Source organism: Alosa pseudoharengus, unplaced genomic scaffold (genome assembly GCF_046254945.1).
Source record: "Alosa pseudoharengus isolate Yale_2024_CS ecotype anadromous, Long Island Sound unplaced genomic scaffold, YU_APseudo_1.1 YU_APseudo_1.1_scf_2, whole genome shotgun sequence".
In the NCBI taxonomy this organism is placed as follows: domain Eukaryota; kingdom Metazoa; phylum Chordata; class Actinopteri; order Clupeiformes; family Clupeidae; genus Alosa; species Alosa pseudoharengus.
Window position 1 is genome coordinate 48,241,631 of NW_027468663.1, and position 12,630 is coordinate 48,254,260.

Genomic DNA, 12,630 nt, shown 5'->3' on the forward strand with positions numbered 1-12,630 from the left:
TTGGAACCTCACCTGTGCCAGACAACTCACTTACTCCACCACGACTCGCTCCACACACACCCCTGCCCCCCACCCCACCTCCCCTTCAACACCCCCACCCCCACCCTCCACCTCTCTAACCAGCAGCAAATCCATAACAATGAAACAGGTGACTTTCATGCTGCTGTCAGGAATGATCTAATTTTAGCTGGGTGAATGATTGCAATTGGCTTTGCCTCATCAGATAATTAATCTATGTCACCATTAATTGGAAAAGAGAATAATTACAGGCCATGTTGACAGAAATTCTACGCTCCTCCACATCTTCGAGATCTAATTACACCTGCTAAAGCCTGGTGACCTCGACTAGCAGTTAGTGTACCTCTGTAACCCTAAGTGTACTACTAGCACTGTGTCTGGCCAGCAGCCGGGCAGCAAACCACTCCTCTTGCCACTGTTGTTTATGCCCGGTTCTCTCGTATCCTCTGAGAGCTGTCTCCCTCAATCACTTTTCAATATTCAATCTTAATTTTGTGGAAGTTTAGCATTTTCAATGAGCTGGAGATGAATGATTAATGAATAAATTTAAATGCTTCATTTTGTCCATGGATCATTAGTCAAGTCCTTTGTGGGAAGGACCTGAGAAAAGGAGTGAAAATTATTGAGACATTAGCCTGAAGCAATCCAGGGGTAAATAGTGTGCATGGAAGGATGTTGTGTTCCCAGTATCCAGTGGCTTTCTAAAGAGCCCCCTTAGGAAATACACAAACTTTCAATTTGCAAGGTTTCACACAAAGAAAAAAAACATTTTCATTTTAGGAATGAGTTTTTGTCATTTGATTGCAATGGCGAGGCAGCTAAGCGATTTGTGGGTAGTGTTTTGACAACCTGAGTCAAACTTTCAATCAGATATTTGCTTGGTAGGAGCCTTGGTGTTGTGACAGTATATCCTTAACATAAGTTGTCTGTCATAATATAGTGATTTCACCGGAGGCCACCTCTCATGAGAAAACGTGCAAGAGATTAGGCTGATAGACTTATTGCATGTTTTGCTGGAATTCTATAGCAGATGCATTGATATAGTATGGTGTCTACTTATACGAATAATTCACACATAAATGTCATAATATTTACATTCACACCAGTGTGATATTTGTCCAGTCAAGTCTGACATTTCACAAACTCCATGTTCTGGGGTCAGGATTACAACTGCCATGGTTGTCAGACACATCATGATGTCTATGGTTAGATTATTTCCATCTTCCTCATGAGAGGCAATGAGAAACAAGTGAATAAATTGACTTTTTGTTTACATCCAATTCTTGTAAACATCCTGGTTCAGTGTAGCTGGGCTTGTGTCCATGTAGACAGTCATTGAAAATAATATGTATTGATGTTTGTTGTAATGTCAATACCTCTTTTCTTTATTCTAGTCATAAGGAATCTGAAGACAAATGTGCACAGGTGTAGGCAGGCTTCCATAGTGCTACATAGGGCTCATGAATATCCCCAGCATAGACACTCAAAGCAATCAAAAATCAACGTTGGCCTAATCCCCAAGTGTCAGTATCTTAGAATTAAAATGATATTTAGTTAGTTTACCTCTTACCAATAGACCTTAGGTCAAGCCTATAATGCTAATTGGGTTCTCCATGGCAGCCATCTTTGATTTGTCAGGTGCAGAAAATGTTCTTTGGACAGAATTTATGTTTTTTTTTTTTTTTATATATATATATATATATCATTGGTTTGACATACTAGTAGCTTCTCACAAAATGTTTAATATTTCCTCAAGTGTTAAGAGTGTCCGTTACCTCACATGTCAAGTTAGTGTAAGAAACAAACCATAATACTTAAATTAAATTAACCCAGTAAATTTCAGTGAAGTTGTTCACTGAAAAAAATATTTAGGAACTCTCTGGTTTATTTGGTTCAGGGATTACCCTAAATATATGGGTTAATGACCCAAAATGCTCTTCCTACAATCCAGACAGACCATTTAAAGGAGTGGTGATAATCTTGACTCATGAAGCATTTAGTACTGAGTGACAACTATCGATTACAGTAATTGAGGAACTCCAGTAATCAGTAATCTCACTCTGACTGAATGGCAGTGGCACACACAGTGTTTTGTGTGTGTATATATATAACTGCCCAGTCTCTCCCTCAGACTGAGGCAGACCTCACGTCTGTAGGCAAGCCTCGCCACACTTAGCCGCAGCCCGGGCGATGAGACCACTCAGTCAGAGTGGTGCTGCATGGCTGCCCCTCAGCCTGTCAGGAGAAGCCAGCCTTCTGCATCTAACACCACCTCCACGGGCTTCTAACGGTGGCCATGGCTGCATCCGGCCTCCAGGTGCCCCACCATGGCCCTGAGGGCTGGGCAAGGAGGTCTGTCCTATATGCTCAGGAGTCTCAGGCCATTTGAACAGGGCCCGCTCCTCACTGTAGTTACCAGCTCTCTGTGTTGTATGTTGGTTAAGCTGTGTGACTAAATTCACCTGCCGTGTTTAATTAGGAGACCAAGTATGCAAGCACTTGCCAAATCTGAGCACTTATAATGGTACTACCACTAATGGCAACTTTGTCATCTACATTAACATTGTTATGTTAGAAACCAAATAGGAAGGAATATGAACATGGACTTTCAAGTAAAACTCTTGTAGTTAGAACTTTGTGTACCTCTTAAAATATATGATGATCATGACATGGTATTTTCTGACCAGGCCCTTTTAACAAGTGTTTTTGACTGAATTCTTTGATTTCAACAGATTACCAGCAACAAATAATGCTGTTGTAATATAGCTAGGCTCTCATGTATCTGCAATAAAACAATAAAAGCCCTGCAGTGAAAATCAAGTTTTTAACCTTGTTAACTTGTCCGTATGGTGTGTGCTATATTTTAAGTCATATCACGAGCGAAATAAGCAGTCACTGCCGAGAATTTCTGCCTTGGATCTACAGTCGACAAATCACAGCCAATATGTGAATTAAACTGCAGTCCTTTATGACTGTTATAAGGATACTGAACTAATCCTGAGTACCTGGGGGTGGAACAATTCTTCATAAAGACAGTTAAGATAGCTGAATTGTCCGCAGTAGAAGCCAGTAGCAGGTGGAGAGAGGGTGGGGCCAGATAAATCCCAATTTCTGAAATGAAGAAGGTGTAAAGCCATGAGTTTTTTTTTTCAGTCTTGTGGCGTAATATGGTGTGTGTGTGTGTTGGGGGGAGGGGATATATATCTTCCATCGTTAAATTGGGCACATGGTGATGAGGTAGAGTGAGCCCTACATAAATCTTCATAGCCTTTAATTTTCTGTTATGTTTTCATATAGAACAGTAAATAGTCACCATGCCTCTGAACCACTAACCAAAGCAAATCCCTTTAAACAAACCTTAATTTAATCTGCAATTGGTGCATTGCTACAGAGACACTATTGTGTTTACACGTACACCACTATCCAGGATTATGAGGCTTATCCTAGTTTTGATCATATCCAGGATATGACATTTACATGAACACAGAGAAACCTGGTCATTGACATCCCTGTATAGGCTACATGATGAATACACTGTGTAAACAGTCAAGCTAACTCTAAATAACAATATTACTGTAACACAACTTAATCCTTGAAAAACTAAAGTAACTCATAACTTGTTATTTTTCTTCTAACTCGAAAGTAGAGTTATGTAAAAATCACATCTGATGAATTGACTCTCATGATCCTTTGCTAGAAACTTTGAAATAATTAAATAGCTTCAGGGTGTGCATTTGACAGTATTGGCTGCACTGCATTACTAATGCAATGTCGTACTGGTTGTGTCCTTGGTGAACTTTGACATGTGGGTTGTAGATGCAGTTAAATGTTGGTGAATGCTTGTAAATTGAATATTGTAAGGGCAACCATTGTGGAAATCTCCATTGGAAAAAAAACTGTGACTATTTGCATAGTTTCCATGTGGTGTCAACATGAAGCTGATTATTTAGTAACTATGTTGTACATCTATGTCTTTCCTGTTGACCTCAGTTCATTAAATATAAATATTTGAATGGTTATATATTAAATAAATAATAATAAAAAAATAAGGTAACCAGTTTCTTCAAATTTTTGAGTTAATTCAATTTGTCCAGATTTACAGTGTACTGTTATCCTGGTTACTGCACTCCAACTGTCAGAATCTGGGATAAGGTGTATTTATGCAACAGTGGCCTATCCTGTATCCTTTTTTTTTTTAAGAGTCCCTCCCACATAAATGGCCCAGTGCCCATGAGGACGCAGGTCCGAGTTAAGCCTGAGGTCACACCCCACACCCCATCTCTCTCCCACACCCCATCTCTCTTCCACTCATTTCTTGTCTACTCTCCGTTGTCCTTTCAATAGACTAGAAAGAAGCCCAAAAATAACCTGAAACCTGACCTGGCTTATCTGGCTCTCAAAAATGGAATGCTTAAAACATTTGATCGTAGCTGGCATGCTCAATTCTATGTAAACACTTGGTTGTTAGAATAAGAGGATAGAATTACTAAAAACAGCATTAATGTATTTCATTCATGGATCTATGTTAATAAATACAATGAGGTGTTTGAAGAAGCAGAAAAACACATCTTGAATTTGCTAGAATAAATGAGTTTTGTTTAAACATCATATGGTCAAAAAAAGCATCTGAATGGTATTCCTCAAACTAATCCTGTCTGTTTGTCTCTTTTATTATAGTTTTGTTCTTTAAGTCTGAAAGTAGGTCTTCAGGGTCAAAATGAACTGTTTCCTGGTGTTACATGATAACTTTGTGACATGATACTATTACATGCTACAAGAATTAGACTTTGACTGGAAGAGTGCATAGGAAAACAAGTATATTACAAGTTGCTGGACGTGCCACAAGGGTTATCCAATAAACTATGGTTATCATCTCCCCTCTGCATTGCTGCATGCATCATTACTGTGTTATTTTTCAGTGGGGGGATAATGGTGTCTCTCTTCTGCCATCCCCTGTATCTGGCCATAGAAGGTGTTTTGAAGGATGGGATGTCTGACTGCTATCTTTTACAGGTTGTGCAGCAATCTTTTAAATTAAAACACTTCCCAATCTCATTCATCTGCTTCTCCTGCCTCCAATCAATCCTCAAAATAAATGATAGCAAACCAGTGACTTGGCTGTCATTAAATCTCACAGGAAACATGCATCAAATCCCACAGTATGAACAGAGAGAGGGGTAGCAGGTCCTGGTTTGCCACATATACTGTGTACAGTGCAGGCAGGCTAATCATGATCATGTTTTAGAGAGTATCCATGGTTAGACAGTGTACCGTATATACTGTACACGGTATCTTTTATGTGTTATGTCTCTTCTCTATCTCTTGGTATGTCACTCACTAATTCAATATAATATTATTTCTCAAAACAGGTCTTCCTAATGAAATTCATCTAATTCATCATTCTCTTTACTTATGCTGCAACATTTCCCCTCAAACTATGTATCTTGTCCAGAAAGGCTAAGGAAATTAAGGGTTTTGGTTCTATGTTAACACAGCAGGTTATGGTGAAGGTGTGAAGTTGGGATGTTGCCTGAATGCCAGCCTGTCACACAGTTTTTGCCAATTCTATCATCACAGCTTAATTACTTCAAAGTGACAGGGTGGCTAGCCAAAACTGGATTCAATTTTGTTAATTGCAAAGTTTGGTTGCAATTAAATAAGTATTTGGTATTGGTAATGATTTGTAGGCTATAGTTTATCTACTGGCAGCTTCAGCTAGTACTCAACTAGAACAGTGGAGAAAGTGTGTAAACTCTCAACCAGAGAGAATGTCTTTTAAAGCAGTCTTTCTGAAGCCTTAACATTAATTTAGTTATAACCCTACTGTGTCGAACTATACAATGTTGCATACTGTGTTAAACATTTAGCTCAGTGTTACTAGTGTACATCTCTAATGGGTTTGTTCCATGTTCACGCTTATGTAAACATCTTAAACCAAAATGTCCAACATGCCAAAAAAAGGCAGCAGGTTACAAACAAATTCATCATAAAGTAATACATGTTCCCTGTGTTTCCACACTCTTGATTTCCAAGACATTTATCTTAACAGGATAATAATTTGTGAAAGTCTCTGACATTTGTGTCTAGCTAGCCTGATAATAAATCCATGGCTTGGAACAATTTTTAGTTAATTAGAGTCAATCAATCCAAACTTTGCTCACTTACCGGTGTGAATCTAGAGTATAATGAGCAGAAATCAACTCGGTGATTGGAAAACACAAATTGCAGCTGTTAAAAAGACACTATGGTATGTGCAGTCACTGTATGATATCTGGTGAACGCAGAAGTCTGCCAAGCATACCATTCTGTTTAACAGGTATTCGGGTGTCCTTTAGCGGTTGATGAATTTTTAAAAAATGAAGGGGTGAGACAAAGATGGAACCGGTGCTATAGCTTTATTGTCTAATTGCCTTAAATGCTGTATGAATAATCTATTTATTATGTTTTTAGGAGAGGGATATGCAAGCGTATTCTGGTTCAAATAGGAAAATTCATGTATTCACCTCACCTACCGGAAATGAAATGCACAACACTGAACCTCCAAGATAAGATAAAAGAGGAGACGGGTGGTGTTCCTATAACTTTGTGTGCATTACTGTTTGATTTGGTGGAAAAGCAAATAGGATCTCTCTCAACATTTGATGTAGCATAATGTGAGCTTTTCTCATTTGTCACATGTTAAATGTAATGACACAGACCAAAGAGTGACAGTCACTCTCTCTTTTAGTATATAAGCTCTACTCCAGTCACATCTTCACACATCCCTCTCGACTTCACAAACTTGTGGATATTTTTGTCAATGTTCAGCTCCTTGTGCCCTTTCTACAGTATATGTCACATACAGCTGACTCGACTCACATCTACAAGGCTTATGACACAGTGTGGCATTGCTGTGTCATAAGCTCTCAACTCACAGCCAGAACAGCAAAATCCTGTCTCTAGAGTTCTCAAAATGTAAGGACAGAGTTTGGGATCCCATGCTTGCTATTGTGTTAATTATTGTCAAAGTATCCAAGGGGTGAAGATAATGCAAAATGCACTGGTTGGTTCCTCATTTGTTTCACTTGTCACTGGAGTGAATAATTGGGAGTGCTGACCATATTAGACACAGAGAATTTTTTAAAATGGGGATGCAGGCGTCAGAACAAAAGAAAGGGTGGGAAATTAAAGACTTAATGGCTGTGAATTTCAAATTGACATGGGGCAACATGGCTGGCTCATCTCCTCCCAGTGAATATTCTTGAACTGTTTAATACCTCCACCAATTGTGTCCCAGTGTTTCAGAGGCCACTGAGCAGTGCTATTCTCCAAATACCACCCTGTTTTGATGGTGCAAAGGGAAGAATTTCTTAATTGATCCTAGTGAGAGTAAATGATTAATTTTAGCATCTTGGTGTGGCATAATTGGATGGTTTTTCGCCATTTCTTTTACTAACACAGTGAGGTATTTATTTGGTTCTCATAAACTGATCCTTTATTTCCAGGCCATATTGAGCTTACCATTCGGGTGGTAGTTTGACTAATAAATTCTCACAATTCTCTCAAGAAATAACCATCAGTCCTGCAACAACAGCTTTACCTTCCCCAGGTGATCGCGCCAGTGCGCCTCTGGCCGCTCCACTGCACCCCCCGCTCCACGGCTGCTGCCAACCCTGAGGGTAGCTTGTGCTAGCACGGCTTGGGAGTGGCACACACACACACACACACACACACACACACATACACACAGGGACACAAGCATGAAAATACACACACCTAAAGGCACACAGACCCACATGGCCATATAGACACACTGACACACACACACTGCCATACAAACACATGAAATGGACAGGCAAAGGGACACACACACACACACACACACATACGGTCTGCTCCATTCTGCCATCATGCCTCGGTGCTGCCCTGCTGCTCCCTCAGGTGTATGTCACTCCACCATCTCCTTCATCTTCCACAACCGAACACACTTACGCACACACACACACACACACACGTTCACTCCAGAGGATAGGCCGCCTGTTCCCTTTTCCACTCTCTCTTCTATCTCTCTCTCTCTCTCTCTCTCTATGTCTCTTGCCATCTCTCTCTTTCCTTTTGTCACGAGTGATAATCTGGTCTCAGAACAGCCGGGCCCACCTGGTCTCAGGGACTCAAGCATCAGAAGCACAACAGTGGGAGCTGAGCGCTAATCACTTAGCATGCTCGCAATCCCTCAGCAAACTCCTTGTGGCCCTTTAGATTCCCCTTCTGCCTCCACCTTTCTCTCATCCAGTTGTGTGCATCCTCACCATCACGTTTCAATGAAATTAGTGCCTTGGCTGCATGCTAACAGATGACAAGAACCCCAGTACCATCCGTAGGGCATCAACAAAGTTGTGTTCATTAGTTTGGAAACATTAACAATGAATTGATGCATCAGAATAGTACAAGGTCTGATTTGGAAATGACATTGGAAATCAAATTAAGCCCAGTAAACAACGGGGTGGCACATAACTTGCAAGTGTCTTGTCACAACTGTGTGATTATCTTGAAAACAGCCATCCTCAAATCTTTGCATTTTTAATTGTCATTCCTTAATAATGTATAATATTGAACAAAAAACAGTTGGACTACCAAAGATATTGTGAATATTCTGACCAAAACGGAATGATTTATGAAGACCAAATGCAAATGTAAACATGATAAGTAATTCAAATAATCCCTCCTCATACTGGAACAGAAATGTATTTCACAAAGATCATGATGTGATCTTAATTATTTGGAGGTCTTCACTCCTAAAGTTGGCTTAACACCTATTTCACAATGCATCCAGAGATGGCTCTTCCTGTATTTTGCTCTCCAATGTCTTTGTCAACCCTGCATTAACAGGCAGCCCTGTACCTTAGCTCACACTTAACCCAATGTCTACCTACGTACACGTGGATTAAATGTAGCATCTTTCATGTTTTTATTGTTATATTGAAGTAGAGTGAATTTTACACCCTCTCACTGTCAAAATTAAAACTTTGAAGTTTGCCGTACCACCACACTTAGTTAAAATATATATATTTTTTATAAACAAGATGGTATCACGCACTCTATGATATTAATATGATATGTCCTCTGATCTGTAAACAGCTGGTTATCTTGCTTTGCCATGATAAGAGAAAGTGCTGAGGATTTCCAGTTTGTGAGCACATTTGGGCTGAATCTTTCACACGTCACAAATTGCAGATGGGAAGCAGTGATCTTGAACAGCCGATCACACTTCCGTGACCATCTGACACCTTCCATTTAGGAAAATAATACTTTCTATCTTAGCATACTCCCCACTGCAGCCTGCAGAAAAGGAATTATGCCCGGGAGTTGGCTGTGCTCAACTTCCAGGCTCTTTACTGGGCTATCCTTGTTCTTGTTATTTTGAGAACGATTTTAACAACCTGTCTGTTTCTTTGCATGATTTTTGACTGCATAATCTCTGTGCATGGTTCTAAGATCTTTTTCATATTCTATAAACTGAGCTCCTCAATATCTTCAAATGTTAGCCTATTATTGGAGCTTCTTATGATATAACCTTATGATATAACCTTATGATATATAACTATATATACGCAGACCAAAGGGGGAGATGCCTTCTTGAAGTTATCTCTCCTAAGACAGAGATAGGAGACAGAGCAATGCACAGCAGCTGACTGGTTGGTTTCTTTACCCATTGATTGGTTGATTGATTAAAATTGATGACGGCACTGACAAGGCACCTGTCACATGGACATCAAGCCCTCATATCGTAAAGGCTCTGCATATGCTGGTTTGTACTCAGACAATCCCCTGGTGTATACATGTAGCCAGTTCTATGACTTCCCCCCACAAGGACTCAGTCTATGTGTAATATGACAGATAAATATGAGTTGGTAGAACAGTTATAGAGAGAGTTGTAAATCACTGTAGTGTGATTCTCTGTCTCAAAGGGTTTAATTAGTCTGGAGATTCTTTTCTTATCTGATGAACCTTCCTGCGCTCCTCCCTGTACCACAGAACAACCAGAGTGCCCTACAATTTGAAGTCCATTGGCCTCAGGAGACACAGTTGCTACACGGAGCTTAAAGAGTTGGAGACGGCCACTTCATATAACAAGTGTATCTCAGCAGACTCTTTTGCTGGTATGTGAATTTGAAATAGAAGCTTCTTTTTTAGAGATGAAATCATGATACAAGAAGGAAACTGTTTTCAGTAAGATAACTCAAGTTTAAGTGAATCCCTTTTCACTAATGAAGTACATAACGTGGAAGTTAACATATGATGAAGTTTTGAGCTAGAGCTAAGGTGTGACAGGTGTGTTCATCTGTCATTCATTTTCACCATATACCAACAAAATGAATTTGCAGTTAATACCTACAATTGCATTGTAGTGGTTAACATTATGAATACATGGTAAATTACATACTGTCGATTTAGTTGAACAAAACTTTACCTTGATATTCAAAATCATTAGAGAATTTAGGATTATGGTGTTGATCCAAGGAGTACGCGCAAACAAAAGGGTATAAGTGCACAGCCGTGGCCTACTGGTTAGCACTTCGGACTTGTAACTGGAGGGTTGCCAGTTCGAACCCCGACCAGTAGGCACGGCTGAAGTGCCCTTGAGCAAGGCGCCTAACCCTTCACTGCTCCCCGAGCGCCGCTGTTGTTGCAGGTAGCTCACTGCGCCGGGATTAGTGTGTGTTTACTGTGTGCTGAGTGTGTTTCACTAATTCACAGATTGGGATAAATGCAGAGACCAAATTTCCCTCACGGGATCAAAAGAGTATATATACTTATACTTAGAACAAGCTGTTACCAAGGTACTAATGTAGTATATGGAATAAAGTGCCTGTATTCATTGAACTCTAGTGTTATTTGGAACTTCTATTCCATGTCTTTCACCAGCAGTGTGACTGCTGCAAGTCCCTCTCTGTTTAAAGACTTAAAATGCCTTCATTACAACAGCATGGAGACGTCCTCAATTGATGTTTGTTTGTATCCAATCCACAAAGGCCCTCAAACAAACTCAATGTGAGTCCAACAAGCACCAACACAACCATTTTGTGTCTCTGCAGGATTTTGTGAGTCATAAACTCTCTGAGATCTGCCCTTTATGACCTCTTACCATTTCTATAACTCAACCAGAGAAAATCACAATTCACTTATTCAGCAGGTGCTTGTTTTGGCATTAGTATCAATAAAACCAACGTGTTTTTCTGTTCTGTGTTAATGGTAAAAGCACATTACACGTCTTTGTACAGTACTGTGACAATAATTGTGTCACACAATTAACACACCTGGACCTCATATAACAAAGTTTCCTTATATAGTTTATTTGCACAGACTGCATTGTCATGATATCATACAGTACCTTTACTTGCCATTGAAATGTCCTCATGTCAAATGCTACATTGAGTATTATTAACCACTGGAAATATTCAGCAACTGAAGAACAATGCCACGGTATGACTTAAATTTGCAATTGTTATTACGGTTGGTGTATTATCGCCATTATAGATTGTTTTGGAAGTTGCTTGGATAAAAGTATTTCATATACCGGCAAACATTACCAGATTTCTATCCATATAGAGAAAAGAAGGAGGAAGTTCTCATAATACGAGAGCAATAGTATTAGTTGGGGAATCCTCATTTCACATGGTGTTATGGAGTTCTACTGCAATGCTTTCAGTATATCAGGACATATTAGTGGACAGTAGCCTACACAGCTGCAGAGAGTCAGAGGGTGTTTCATCAGTGGTTATGTGGATACACTCACAGACCATACAGAAGAAAGATGCATAGGCCTTTGCTGAGATAAAAGATTATGTTCTACTCGTGTTCAGAAGGTTTGATTCATTGCATATGTTTGCACTTTTGTAAATGAGATATGTGTGATATAAGCCACTAATACAATCCACTGCTTTAGGTGACATTCATGAGCTATACGGCCAGTTTGAAGCCATCTGAAAAGTTCCAGTTCACGGTGAAAACAGTGAATGTGACTTTATATAAGTGAGCAAATGGTACCACTGAGGCATTTGGGGATGAAAACAACAAAGCTGTCTTTAGAAGGGCAACTATGGTATACCGAAATATACCCTCTGAAAATATACCCACTGAAATATGCCCTCTGAAGTGCCTCGGCATAGCCTATTTCACGTGTTTACATTATATTACATTAAGCTCCATCCTATATCATGTTAGTCATGTAGTTCTTAAGATCTGCCATATCTCACTTTTATTGTTGGAAAGGTTTTATTCACAGAGACACAGATCTATCACAAAACATATCAATATGCCATGTCTTTTTCAGGAATATTCCATTTCATTTTTCAGGAATAAATTAAACATCACCTGATCAGTGTAGTTTACTCTATTGTTTGTGTCATATAATCTCATTTGAAGTAGACAGACACTGCTTAAGAGTTTTGATTTCCAATACTGTGACCTTGTCATTACATGAATGTGAATTTAAGGCCACAGCAGAAATCAACACTACATGACAAACAAGACCCAGTGTACTAAAATACAAACATGTAAATATGGAAAACTTAAGTACCGTGGAAACCAGGAAAAGATAGATTGTCATTATGAATAGTGCACCTTAAAGTG